General features: G+C 44.9%; 1 long non-coding RNA gene across 1 annotated transcript in view; it reads right to left on the bottom strand.

Moving 5' to 3' along the window:
* Window positions 1–12488, bottom strand: part of LOC137623711 (uncharacterized) — a 76955-nt gene extending 64467 nt beyond the window's left edge. Inside the window, exon 1 of the long non-coding RNA XR_011040624.1 lies at window positions 12248–12488. This is a non-coding gene — a long non-coding RNA (uncharacterized lncRNA). The remainder of the gene's footprint in view (window positions 1–12247) is intronic.
* Window positions 12489–12921: the final 433 nt, after the last annotated feature.

Genomic DNA, 12921 nt, shown 5'->3' with positions numbered 1-12921 from the left:
TGAGGAGGTCCCTTGCGATCTAGAACAACTTCCACGAATGAGTCCCTCCCTGCTTGGAGATGTAAGCCAAGGCTGTGGTGTTGTCAGAGTCCACCTCCACCACCTTGTTAAGCTGGAGGGACTTGAAGTTTATCAAGGCCAGATGAACCGCCAACAACTCCTTGCAATTGATGTGAAGTGTCCTTTGCTCCTGATTCCATGTTCCCGAGCATTCCTGTCCGTCCAAAGTCGCACCCCAGCCCGTGTCTGATGCGTCCGAGAGGAGACGGCGGTCGGGTTTCTGAACAGCCAAAGGTAGACTTCTTTGAGAAGAAAGCTGTTCTTACACCACGCGAGAGTAGACCTCCTCTCTTCGGAAACAGGAACTGAGACCGTCTCTAGCGTCATGTCCTTTATCCAGTGAGCAGCTAGATGATACCGAAGGGGGCGGAGGTGGAGTCTCCCTAACACGATGAACAGGGCCAGCGATGAAAGTGTCCCTGTTAGACTCATCCACTACCTGACTGAGCATCGGTTCCTTCTCAGCATGCTCTGGATGCATTCTAGGGCTTGGAAGATCCTTGGGGCCGACGGAAAAGCCCGAAAAGCTCGACTCTGAAGATCCATACCCAGGTAGACAATGGTCTGGGATGGGACGAGCTGGGACTCCTCAAAATTGACCAGGAGGCCCAGTTCCTTGGTCAGATCCATAGTCCATCTGAGAGTCTCCAGACAGCGACGACTTGTGGGAGCTCTTAAAAGCCAGTCGTCTGACGGAGCCGGACACAAGATTATGGTACTGCTGCACAGTCTGTGAACTGTCAACCATGGGGAAGCGAGGAAGTACAGTGACAACCCGAAGCTGTCTAGACTGTCTGGGTCGTACAGACAACTCCTTATCGGGTTGCTGAGGTTGCCGCACTGCGTCACAACAAGTCACTTCTGCTGGTTGTTGAACGTCTCCCCAGTGACACACTGACTCCGTAAACAAAAAATCCTCTAACAAGGACTAAGCTTGGACTGCATGTCTTGCAACACAGCTCAAGGTCTATGGGAGCAGGTGTGGTAACAGACGGGGTTAGCGACTGAAGTGGAACCATTACCTTCCCTGGAAGCATGTTATGCTTAAATAAAAGTCCATAGGAGGCTACGCAGCTAAAGGCTCCTCTCCAAATGACAGAGTCCTCAAGGGAATATCAGAAGGAGGGAGAATAGCACTTTCTCATCTACAGGAACCATATCCGAGAAAAGCTAAGTTCTCTCAGTGAGGGTTTCACTGGTGCAAAAGCAGCAGACTAGAAGGCAACGTTATGAAACTGCTTGACAGTCTAGTGAGTTGGCAACAACCAAAGATGTGTGACTGAGAAGCATGCGGTAAGGTATGCAGAGCATGCTGTATGCAGAGCATGCTGTATGTAGAGCATGCTGTAATGTAAGCAGAGCATGTTGCATGGCGTGTGGCTTATGCTGCATGGGATGAGGCTCATGCTGCATGGGATGAGGCTCATGCTGCTTAAAAGAAATCTGAACCTGACACTAATCTAGCTGTCCGAGGATTTACCTGGTGAGACATCAGTCTCTTTACCAGAGAGTTTTACCAGATTTCCCCGGGCCACCACGTGACACAATTGGTAGTAATTCATTCAAATTACCTCTAATGAGTCAATATGGATAAATATCAACACAACATCGTGTTCAAATAGAAATAAATTTCTACCTCATACTTGGGATCGAACACTAGCCCCTTCTAATGAAAGGCCAGGTCGAAACCAACCATGCCACGAGAGCCCATAGGATGTCGCATAGCATGAGGCTCCTGCCTCATGGGTTGAGGAGGATGCCGCATAGCATGAGGCTCCTGCCTCATGTTTGAGGAGGATGCCGCATAGCATGAGGCTCCTGTGAGGTTCCTGCCTCAAGAGTTGCGTCTGCCTCAAGGGTTGAGGGGGTAGCTGCACAGAGAGAGGCTCATGCTGCATAGACTGCGGTTCAAGTTGAATGGGAAGAGGCTCAAGCTGAGGAGAAAGTGGCAGATGCATGCGTTGAGGTGGCTGACTCATAGCATGAGGTTCCTGCCTCAAGAGTTGCGCTTGCCTCAAGGGTTGAGGTGGCTGCGCAGAGAGAGGCTCTTGACTCACGAGTTGAGGTTCTTGAGGTGGTTGCCTCGAGAGTTGAGGTTCTCGCCTCGAGGAAAGTGGAGGTGGTTGCTGAGAGAGTTGAGGTGGCTGCCTCAAGGATGGTAGAGGTTGTCGTACCTCAAGAGGTTGCTGCCTCGAGGGTGGTTGTAATGCAAGATACTCCTGCCTCAAGGGTAGAGGAGGTTGTAAGGCATAAGGCTCCTGCCCCCATTGTTGAGGAGGTTGCTGCGTGGTAAGAGGCTCCTGCCTCAAGGAAAGTGGAGGTTGCTGCACAGCGCTGGTATCTGGCAACTCCCAACGCGGCAGCTCACGCATGGAGGTAGCTTGAGGAACCTCAACCTCATACGTCTGGCAGATTGTACTGCGCAGAGGAGGAGGAGCGTTCGCAGGAGGAGGTGTATTAACCTTCTCTGCCTGAAACTCCTGCATCAACACCGCAAGCTGAGACTGCATTGTCTGCAGCATAGACCACTAGAGTTAAGAAAGACAACAACAAACGGAGCTACTGTCCGTTGAGACTGAGGGTCTAAAACAGCTGGTGCGGCAACAGACGGAGCTACTGCCTGTTGCGATACCACCTTGCCTCTCTGGGAGGTGTGCAGTTGTCGTACTGCAGCAAGTCCGAACTGACCCAGTGCTAATGGCTACACTTAGGAGTTGGACTTGTGCGGAAGGGACCGACTTGCACTTAAAAGCTGCAAGATTTGGTCCATGGTTTCTGCGAGAAACCTCTTCCGCAGACGAGGAATAAAAGGGCTCTCTCGTCTTTGTGTGGGTGGGGTGATCACGTCGGCAACGTGTGTAGATACACCCGAAACCACGGAGGGAAAACGTCTGTTCGTCGATCAAGGCCTGCTGAACCCATAAGTCCTTCGACATTACTTCTCCCCTGGGCTTGGGAGCTTGTAAGAGGTCCCAGACTAGGCGAACAACTGGCACGAACAGACGAACCCTCGAACGCAACACTGTAACACTTTGCGCTTATCACTTATCACTTTTGATTTTCTGTTTGCACTTATTTCACTGAACTCGAAACTTTAAGTGGTTTGTACCTGAAACACGCAATTCTATCCTTCCTTAAAAGTTAGTAATTGCGAAAACAGAATTACAATGTAACAGAAAAATCTAATGAAAGATAAATAATTCAGTGGCTGGAAAGAGACTAAACACTAGATCAAATAAACTACGTTTAAAATCTCTCACCGCATAAAGCTTGAGAACAAGAATAAAACTCTAGAAACGTTTACCTTCTTCCCCTAAAGAGACTAGGGAGAAGAGCAAAAACGATAACAACGTTACTCGCTTGAACGAAACGTTTATCCTCCTCTCTCTCCCTCCGTCTCTATCTCTCTCTCTCTCTCTCTCTCTTGACTTAGAACCTGAGAGAAGAGCCCAATCATATATATCGTTAAAACATATTATTGTTAAAGGAAAAAAACTGAAAGATTTCCCAAATAAAAAGTTCCTTTATTAGAATTAAAACCATTAAGCTAAGAAAGAATGAACAAAACGCTAGAAACGGTTTACTCTTACTGCAACGTGACACCGTGAAAATTCTCTATCTATCGTAACGATAGAGCGCAAGTTGAACGTTCTGAACGTCAACAACTGCAGAGACAAAACAAAACGTTAGTTCAACTTTGAAAACAGTACGAGACTATCAAAGAAATTCTTTCAAAAACATTAAAATAGCATAATATGTTAACAGGTAAAACCGAAATGACGGGCTCAATGTTAATTAACTTCGGTACCAAGAAAAGACCGCCTACTATTAGGAAAGGTCGAAAATAAACAAATATAAAAATTAATTTTAATAAGTTTATAATAAAAGGAAGTTAATCGAAGAGGCCTATAAAAGGCGGAGAGATATAAAATGTTATTTTCATTAGTAAAATAAATTTTTGAATATACTTACCCGATAATCATGTAGCTGTCAACTCCGTTGCCCGACAGAATTCTACGGAAGGGATACGCCAGCGATCGCTATACAAGAGGGGGGTGTACTCACAAGCGCCACCTGTGGCCAGGTACTGCAGTACTTCTTGTTGACACCACCTCAATTTTTCCTCGGTCCACTGGTTCTATGGGGAGGAAGGGTGGGTCAATTAAATCATGATTATCGGGTAAGTATATTCAAAAATTTATTTTACTAATGAAAATAACATTTTTCAATATTAATCTTACCCGATAATCATGTAGCTGATTCACACCCAGGGAGGTGGGTGAAAACCAGTGTACATGTATATCAAGAAGCTAAGTATCCCGTATTTCATATTATCAGTTATTCAAAATAACAATGAAATTATAAGTACCTGGTAAGGAAGTCGACTTGAGCCATTACTCTGCCTTAAATAAGTTCGTCTTCCTTACTGAGCGCAGCGTTCCTCTTAGGAGGCTGAACAACTCTAAGGTGCTGAAGTATCAAGGGCTGCAACCCATACTAAAGGACCTCATCACAACCTTTAACCTCGGCGCTTCTCAAGAAAGAATTGACCACCCGCCAAATCAACAAGGATGTGGAAGGCTTCTTAGCCGACCGTACAACCCATAAAAAGTATTCAAGAGAAAGGTTAAAAGGTTATGGGATTATGGGAATGTAGTGGCTGAGCCCCCGCCTACTACTGCATTCGTTGCTACGAATGGTCCCAGGGTGTAGCAGTACTCGTAAAGAGACTGGACATCTTTGAGATAGAATGATGCGAACACTGACTTGCTTCTCCAATAGGTTGCATCCATAACACTCTGCAGAGAACGGTTCTGTTTGAAGGCCACTGAAGTAGCCACAGCTCTCACTTCATGTGTCCTTACCTTCAGCAAAGCAAGGTCTTCTTCCTTCAGATGAGAATGTGCTTCCCTAATCAGAAGCCTGAATAGTAAGAAACTGAGTTCTTAGACCTTGGAAAAGAAGGCTTCTTGATAGCACACCATAAGGCTTCTGATTGTCCTCGTAAAGGTTAAGACCTTTTTAGATAGTACCTAAGAGCTCTAACTGAGCAAAGTACTCTCTCCAGTTCATTCCCCACCAAGTTGGACAGGCTTGGGATCTCGAACGACTTAGGCCAAGGACGTGAAGGAAGCTCGTTTAGCAAAAACCGAGCTGCAAGGAACATGTAGCCGTTTCAGATGTGAAAACTATGATCCTGCTGAAGGCGTGGATCTCACTTACTCTTTTAGCTGTTGTCAAGCACACGAGGAAAAGAGTTTTTAATGTGAGGTCCTAAAAAGAGGCTGATTGGAGAGGTTCAAATCTTGATGACATAAGGAACCTTAGGACCACGTCTAGATTCCAGCCTGGAGTGGACAACCGACGTTCCTTTGAGGTCTCAAAAGACCTAGGGAGGTCCTGTAGATCTTTGTTGGTGGAAAGATCCAAGCCTCTGTGGCGGAAAACCGCTGCCAACATACTTCTGTAACCCTTGATCGTAGGAGCTGAAAGGGATCTTACTTTCCTTAGATGTAACAGGAAGTCAGCAATCTGGGTTACAGTGGTACTGGTTGAGGAAACTGCATTGGTCTTGTACCAGCTTCGGAAGACTTCCCCTTGAGACTGATAGACTCTGAGAGTGGATGTTCTCCTTGCTCTGGCAATCGCTCTGGCTGCCTCCTTCGAAAAGCCCCTAGCTCTTGAGAGTCTTTCGAAAGTCTGAAGGCAGTCAGACGAAGAGCGTGGAGGTTTGGGTGTACCTTCTTTACGTGAGGTTGACGTAGAAGGTTCACTCCTAGAGGAAGAGTCCTGGGAATGTCGACCAGCCATTGCAGTACCTCTATGAACCATTCTCTCGCGGGCCAGAGCGGAGCCAACCAACGTCAGCCGTGTCCCTTTGCGAGAGGAGAACTTCTGAAGTACCCTGTTGACAATCTTGAACGGCGGGAATGCATACAGGTCGAGATGGGACCAATCCAGCAGAAAAGCATCCACGTGAACTGCTGCTGGGTCTGGAATCGGAGAACAATACAACAGGAGTCTCTAGGTTATCGAGGTAGCGAACAGATCTATGGTTGGCTGACCCCACAGGGCCCAAAGTCTGCTGCAAACATTCTTGTGAAGGGTCCACTCTGTGGGGATGACCTGACCCTTCCGGCTGAGGCGATCTGCCATGACATTCATACCGCCCTGAATGAACCTCGTTACCAGCGTGAGCTTTCGATCTTTTGACCAGATGAGGAGGTCCCTTGCGATCTAGAACAACTTCCACGAAAGAGTCCCTCCCTGCTTGGAGATGTAAGCCAGGGCTGTGGTGTTGTCAGAGTCCACCTCCACCACCTTGTTAAGCTGGAGGGACTTGAAGTTTATCAAGGCCAGAAGAACCGCCAACAACTCCTTGCAATTGATGTGAAGTGTCCTTTGCTCCTGATTCCATGTTCCCGAGCATTCCTGTCCGTCCAAAGTCGCACCCCAGCCCGTGTCTGATGCGTCCGAGAGGAGACGGCGGTCGGGTTTCTGAACAGCCAAAGGTAGACTTCCTTGAGAAGAAAGCTGTTCTTACACCACGCGAGAGAAGACCTCCTCTCTTCGGAAACAGGAACTGAGACCGTCTCTAGCGTCATGTTCTTTATCCAGTGAGCAGCTAGATGATACTGAAGGGGGCGGAGGTGGAGTCTCCCTAACACGATGAACAGGGCCAGCGATGAAAGTGTCCCTGTTAGACTCATCCACTACCTGACTGAGCATCGGTTCCTTCTCAGCATGCTCTGGATGCATTCTAGGGCTTGGAAGATCCTTGGGGCCGACGGAAAAGCCCGAAAAGCTCGACTCTGAAGATCCATACCCAGGTAGACAATGGTCTGGGATGGGACGAGCTGGGACTCCTCAAAATTGACCAGGAGGCCCAGTTCCTTGGTCAGATCCATAGTCCATCTGAGAATCTCCAGACAGCGACGACTTGTGGGAGCTCTTAAAAGCCAGTCGTCTGACGGAGCCGGACACAAGATCATGGTACTGCTGCACAGTCTGTGAACTGTCAACCATGGGGAAGCGAGGAAGTACAGTGACAACCCGAAGCTGTCTAGACTGTCTGGGTCGTACAGACAACTCCTTATCGGGTTGCTGAGGTTGCCGCACTGCGTCACAACAAGTCACTTCTGCTGGTTGTTGAACGTCTTCCCAGTGACACACTGACTCCGTAAACAAAAAATCCTCTAACAAGGACTAAGCTTGGACTGCATGTCTTGCAACACAGCTCAAGGTCTATGGGAGCAGGTGTGGTAACAGACGGGGTTAGCGACTGAAGTGGAACCATTACCTTCCCTGGAAGCATGTTATGCTTAAATAAAAGTCCATAGGAGGCTACGCAGCTAAAGGCTCCTCTCCAAATGACAGAGTCCTCAAGGGAATATCAGAAGGAGGGAGAAAAGCACTTTCTCATCTACAGGGACCATATCCGAGAAAAGCTAAGTTCTCTCAGTGAGGGTTTCACTGGTGCAAAAGCAGCAGACTAGAAGGCAACGTTATGAAACTGCTTGACAGTCTAGTGAGTTGGCAACAACCAAAGATGTGACTGAGAAGCATGCGGTAAGGTATGCAGAGCATGCTGTATGCAGAGCATGCTGTATGCAGAGCATGCTGTATGTAGAGCATGCTGTAAGGTAAGCAGAGCATGTTGCATGGCGTGTAACATTTCTCAGAAATTCCATGACCAGTGCTAGATTGAGTAATATCGCATTACTGTCCATTGAAAGTGCACGTGCCGAGGGAATTGATTTAGACTGTTTTGTTGATGAATTTGATAGCCGGCATGATAATCGTAGAATTAAGCTGCACTAAATATACGTACTATAATCTACTTCACCTCAGGAAAGGGAAACTCGCCCTGTTGGCAACACTGCATTACTTCATGCATGCTTGCATGGGGTTTTAATATCAACATAATATTTACATTACATTCATAACTCATGATTCATTTTTGTTTTGAAGATATTTTTGCCATATTTTTGCGATTTTGTTAAAAATATATTGCAAGGAATACATATATATTTTTTTTTTTTTTTTTTTTTTTTCTTTTTTTTTTTTTAAGTAATACGAATAACCTCCATTATCATAATGTTTGTGTAGGCATACATGTATATGTTTTACAAATGCAAGTTATGAAAGTAATGAGGTGTTATTATTGTCATTTGTTATTTCAAAGTTGAATGGGAAGAGGCTCAAGCTGAGGAGAAAGTGGCAGATGCATGCGTTGAGGTGGCTGACTCATAGCATGAGGTTCCTGCCTCAAGAGTTGCGCTTGCCTCAAGGGTTGAGGTGGCTGCGCAGAGAGAGGCTCTTGACTCACGAGTTGAGGTTCTTGAGGTGTGAGCTGCGAGAGTTGAGGTGGCGGCTGCGCAGAACGCGGCTCCTGTCTCACGAGTTGAGGTTCTTGAGGTGCTTGCCTCGAGAGTTGAGGTTGCAGCTGCGAGAGCTGAGGTGGCTGCCTCAAGGATGGTAGAGGTTGTCGTACCTCAAGAGGTTGCTGCCTCGAGGATGGTCTTACTGCAAGAAACTCTTGTCTCAAGGGAAGAGGAGGTTGTAAGGCATAAGGCTCCTGCCCCCATTGTTGAGGAGGTTGCTGCGTGGTAAGAGGCTCCAGCCTCAAGGAAAGTGGAGGTTGCTGCACAGCGCTGGTATCTGGCAACTCCCAACGCGGCAGCTCACGCATGGAGGTAGCTGGAGGAACCTCAACCTCATACGTCTGGCAGATTGTACTGCGCAGAGGGGGAGGAGCGTTCGCAGGAGGAGGTGTATTAACCTTCTCTGCCTGAAACTCCTGCATCAACACCGCAAGCTGAGACTGCATTGTCTGCAGTATAGACCACTGGAGTTTAAGAAAGACAACAACAAACGGAGCTACTGTCCGTTGAGACTGAGGGTCTAAAACAGCTGGTGCGGCAACAGACGGAGCTACTGCCTGTTGCGATACCACCTTGCCTCTCTGGGAGGTGTGCAGTTGTCGTACTGCAGCAAGTCCGAACTGACCCAGGGCTAATGGCTACACCTAGGAGTTGGACTTGTGCGGAAGGGACCGACTTGCACTTAAAAGCTGCAAGATTTGGTCCATGGTTTCTGCGAGAAACCTCTTCCGCAGACGAGGAATAAAAGGGCTCTCTCGTCTTTGTGTGGGTGGGGTGATCACGTCGGCAACGTGTGTAGATACACCCGAAACCACGGAGGGAAAAACGTCTGTTCGTCGATCAAGGCCTGCTGAACCCATAAGTCCTTCGACATTACTTCTCCCCTGGGCTTGGGAGCTTGTAAGAGGTCCCAGACTAGGCGAACAACTGGCACGAACAGACGAACCCTCGAACGCAACACTGTAACACTTTGCGCTAATCACTTTTGATTTTCTGTTTGCACTTATTTCACTGAACTCGAAACTTTAAGTGGTTTGTACCTGAAACACGCAATTCTATCCTTCCTTAAAAGTTAGTAATTGCGAAAACAGAATTACAATGTAACAGAAAAATCTAATGAACGATAAATAATTCAGTGGCTGGAAAGAGACTAAACACTAGATCAAATAAACTACGTTTAAAATCTCTCACCGCATAAAGCTTGAGAACAAGAATAAAACTCTAGAAACGTTTACCTTCTTCCCCTAAAGAGACTAGGGAGAAGAGCAAAAACGATAACAACGTTACTCGCTTGAACGAAACGTTTATCCTCCTCTCTCTCCCTCCGTCTCTATCTCTCTCTCTCTCTCTCTTGACTTAGAACCTGAGAGAAGAGCCCAATCATATATATCGTTAAAACATATTATTGTTAAAGGAAAAAAACTGAAAGATTTCCCAAATAAAAAGTTCCTTTATTAGAATTAAAAACCATTAAGCTAAGAAAGAATGAACAAAACGCTAGAAACGGTTACTCTTACTGCAACGTGACACCGTGAAAATTCTCTCTCTATCGTAACGATAGAGCGCAAGTTGAACGTTCTGAACGTCAACAACTGCAGAGACAAAACAAAACGTTAGTTCAACTTTGAAAACAGTACGAGACTATCAAAGAAATTCTTTCAAAAACATTAAAATAGCATAATATGTTAACAGGTAAAACCGAAATGACGGGCTCAATGTTAATTAACTTCGGTACCAAGAAAAGACCACCTACTATTAGGAAAGGTCGAATATAAACAAATATAAAAATTAATTTTAATAAGTTTATAATAAAAGGAAGTTAATCGAAGAGGCCTATAAAAGGCGGAGAGATATAAAATAAATCTATAACTTTTGTTAAGCAAAATTAAGAAAGAGAGTCTATACTCTCTTAGACACCAACACTTCCGTCTAAGGGAAGGGTCGGCCATTTAAAAGTGAGAGAGTTCATACTCTCTTCGTCACCATAATTAATCAAATTAATTCCAAAAGCTAGCTAAGCTAATGATAAAACTTCCTGAATAGCGAAAGCTAAACTCTAGAGCAAATACATCACCAAATCGTGAGCAAAAAACTCCAGAATCAACAGCGTATCCATGTAGGTCTAGCCGGAGGCACGACAGAGGAAAAATTGAGGTGGTGTCAACAAGAAGTACTGCAGTACCTGGCCACAGGTGGCGCTTGTGAGTACACCCCCCTCTTGTATAGCGATCGCTGGCGTATCCCTTCCGTAGAATTCTGTCGGGCAACGGAGTTGACAGCTACATGATTATCGGGTAAGATTAATATTGAAAAATAAATCTATAACTTTTGTTAAGCAAAATTAAGCAAGAGAGTCTAAACTCTCTTAGACACCAACACTTCCGTCTAAGGGAAGGGTCGGCCATTTAAAAGTGAAAGAGAGTTCATACTCTCTTCGTCACCATAATTAATCAAATTAATTCCAAAAGCTAGCTAAGCTAATGATAAAACTTCCTGAATAGCGAAAGCTAAACTCTAGAGCAAATACATCACCAAATCGTGAGCAAAAACTCCAGAATCAACAGCGTATCCATGTAGGTCTAGCCGGAGGCACGACAGAGGAAAAATTGAGGTGGTGTCAACAAGAAGTACTGCAGTACCTGGCCACAGGTGGCGCTGGTGAGTACACCCCCCTCTTGTATAGCGATCGCTGGCGTATCCCTTCCGTAGAATTCTGTCGGGCAACGGAGTTGACAGCTACATGATTATCGGGTAAGATTAATATTGAAAACAACAATTTAAGGTAAGCTTATTAATTTATCGAGTATATTATAATGATGATAGTATAACGATGTATACAGCAGTACCATCACTTTGGATTTGGTTTGATGGATGTGATAGGTAGTGTCCTTAAGGGGGGGGGTCGCAGGGGGGGGCGAAGCCGCCCCCCCCCCCCCCCGGTAGGGGTACAGGGCCTCTAGGCTAGGTTAGGTGGGTGTATTAGGTTCGGTGGTGCCCTGAAAATCACTGTGGCCTTAAGGGGGGGTAACAGGGGGGGCGGAGCCCCCCCCCCGGTAGGCCTAGGTAGGGGTACAGGCCTCCCAGGGTAGGTTAGTTGGTTGTATTAGGTTCGGTAGTGCCCCGAAAAATCACTTTTCTCCTCCTCCCCCCACTCAAAAACCCCGCTTCCCACTGGGGTCCCCCATAATTGTAGTAGTAGGTTTATGCTTACATTTTGTGTGTAAGAGTTAAGTCTTAGTTTCTTTTTTATTCATTTGCTCATGTTTCTATGCAATGTGCAACAATAATCTGATTGTTTTTTGCCGTTTTTCGTCGTTAATACTTGAAAAACGGGTACGGCCTTCTCCTAGACATTTACCAAAGTAGGGTTAGGTAAAGTGAGATTAGGTAATATAGGGTTAAATGATAGTATGCAATTAACGTATACAAGGTATGAGTAGGTAAGGTAAGATCAGATGAAATAGGGGTGGGTAAGGTAATAGCAGGAAAGATATGGGTAAAATTAAAATAATGTGAGGTTAGGCAAGTACAATATTAACAGGAGAGTTTACCTAATAAATTTTGTTCTTATTTGGTTTACATCTACTTTATTACCTTCTTGAATATTTTTTTTCTTATAAATTCTATGATGTCATACATTAAGGGTAGGCATAACCTCACAAAGTTGCAAATCTCGAAAAATAAAAACAAATTTAGGGCTAGGCTTTAAAATAATTTCTATAACGCTACTTTCACACAAAGAAGACCACTTTCTTTCACTGTAAAATCATTTGAATATCAATAAAGTAATTACCACGCATTACCTTCACAGTAACGTCAAACAGAAGAATTGCACAGCACACCAGAACAATTCAATATAAATAAAAAATATATAACATTATTTCTTGTTGCCAGGGTGGAGTAACTTCAGGTTTAGGTTCTTCTGGGGTGAGCATCGTAGACATTCGTAGCCTTTGCAACGGCGCCTCCAAAGTTTATCTTCTTTAAGTTCTTATACTTTTTGGTCTTTTCCTCCACATCAGGTTTAATACTTCTTTCTTTTCTTTTCTATATTTGTTTCACTAAATAAAAATAATCCTACTATTTTCTTTAGGTCTTCCTCGTATGGTTGTTGTAGCTCAATTACTTCATACCTTTCTTTTCTATATTCCTGGCAAAACAACAAAAAATTTATCAAATCTTCCTCCTCATGTTCACAAAAATTACAGTTTACATTCCCCCCAATGTGTTTATTTACAATATTTAGTTTTAACGTATTAGTTCTTGCTCTAAAAAAGTATATCTGAAGCAAATGTATTGTCATGAAGTAACTCTTCTTCAATTTCTTTCTTCCGCGTTCTATATATTTCTAAGCTCACTTTACTTTCTATTTCTTCTTTCCACTTTTCAGTATCCCACTTTCCGGTTTCCGATTTTATTTCTGCCTTGTTCATTCGTCTTATCTGTCTTATGCCTATACTTAATTCTCCTAAGTACT

The sequence above is a fragment of the Palaemon carinicauda genome, chromosome 30, assembly GCF_036898095.1.
Source record: "Palaemon carinicauda isolate YSFRI2023 chromosome 30, ASM3689809v2, whole genome shotgun sequence".
Taxonomy (NCBI): Eukaryota; Metazoa; Arthropoda; class Malacostraca; order Decapoda; family Palaemonidae; genus Palaemon; species Palaemon carinicauda.
Note: the sequence above shows the minus strand (reverse complement) of the source record. Positions and strands in the feature narration are given on the sequence as shown.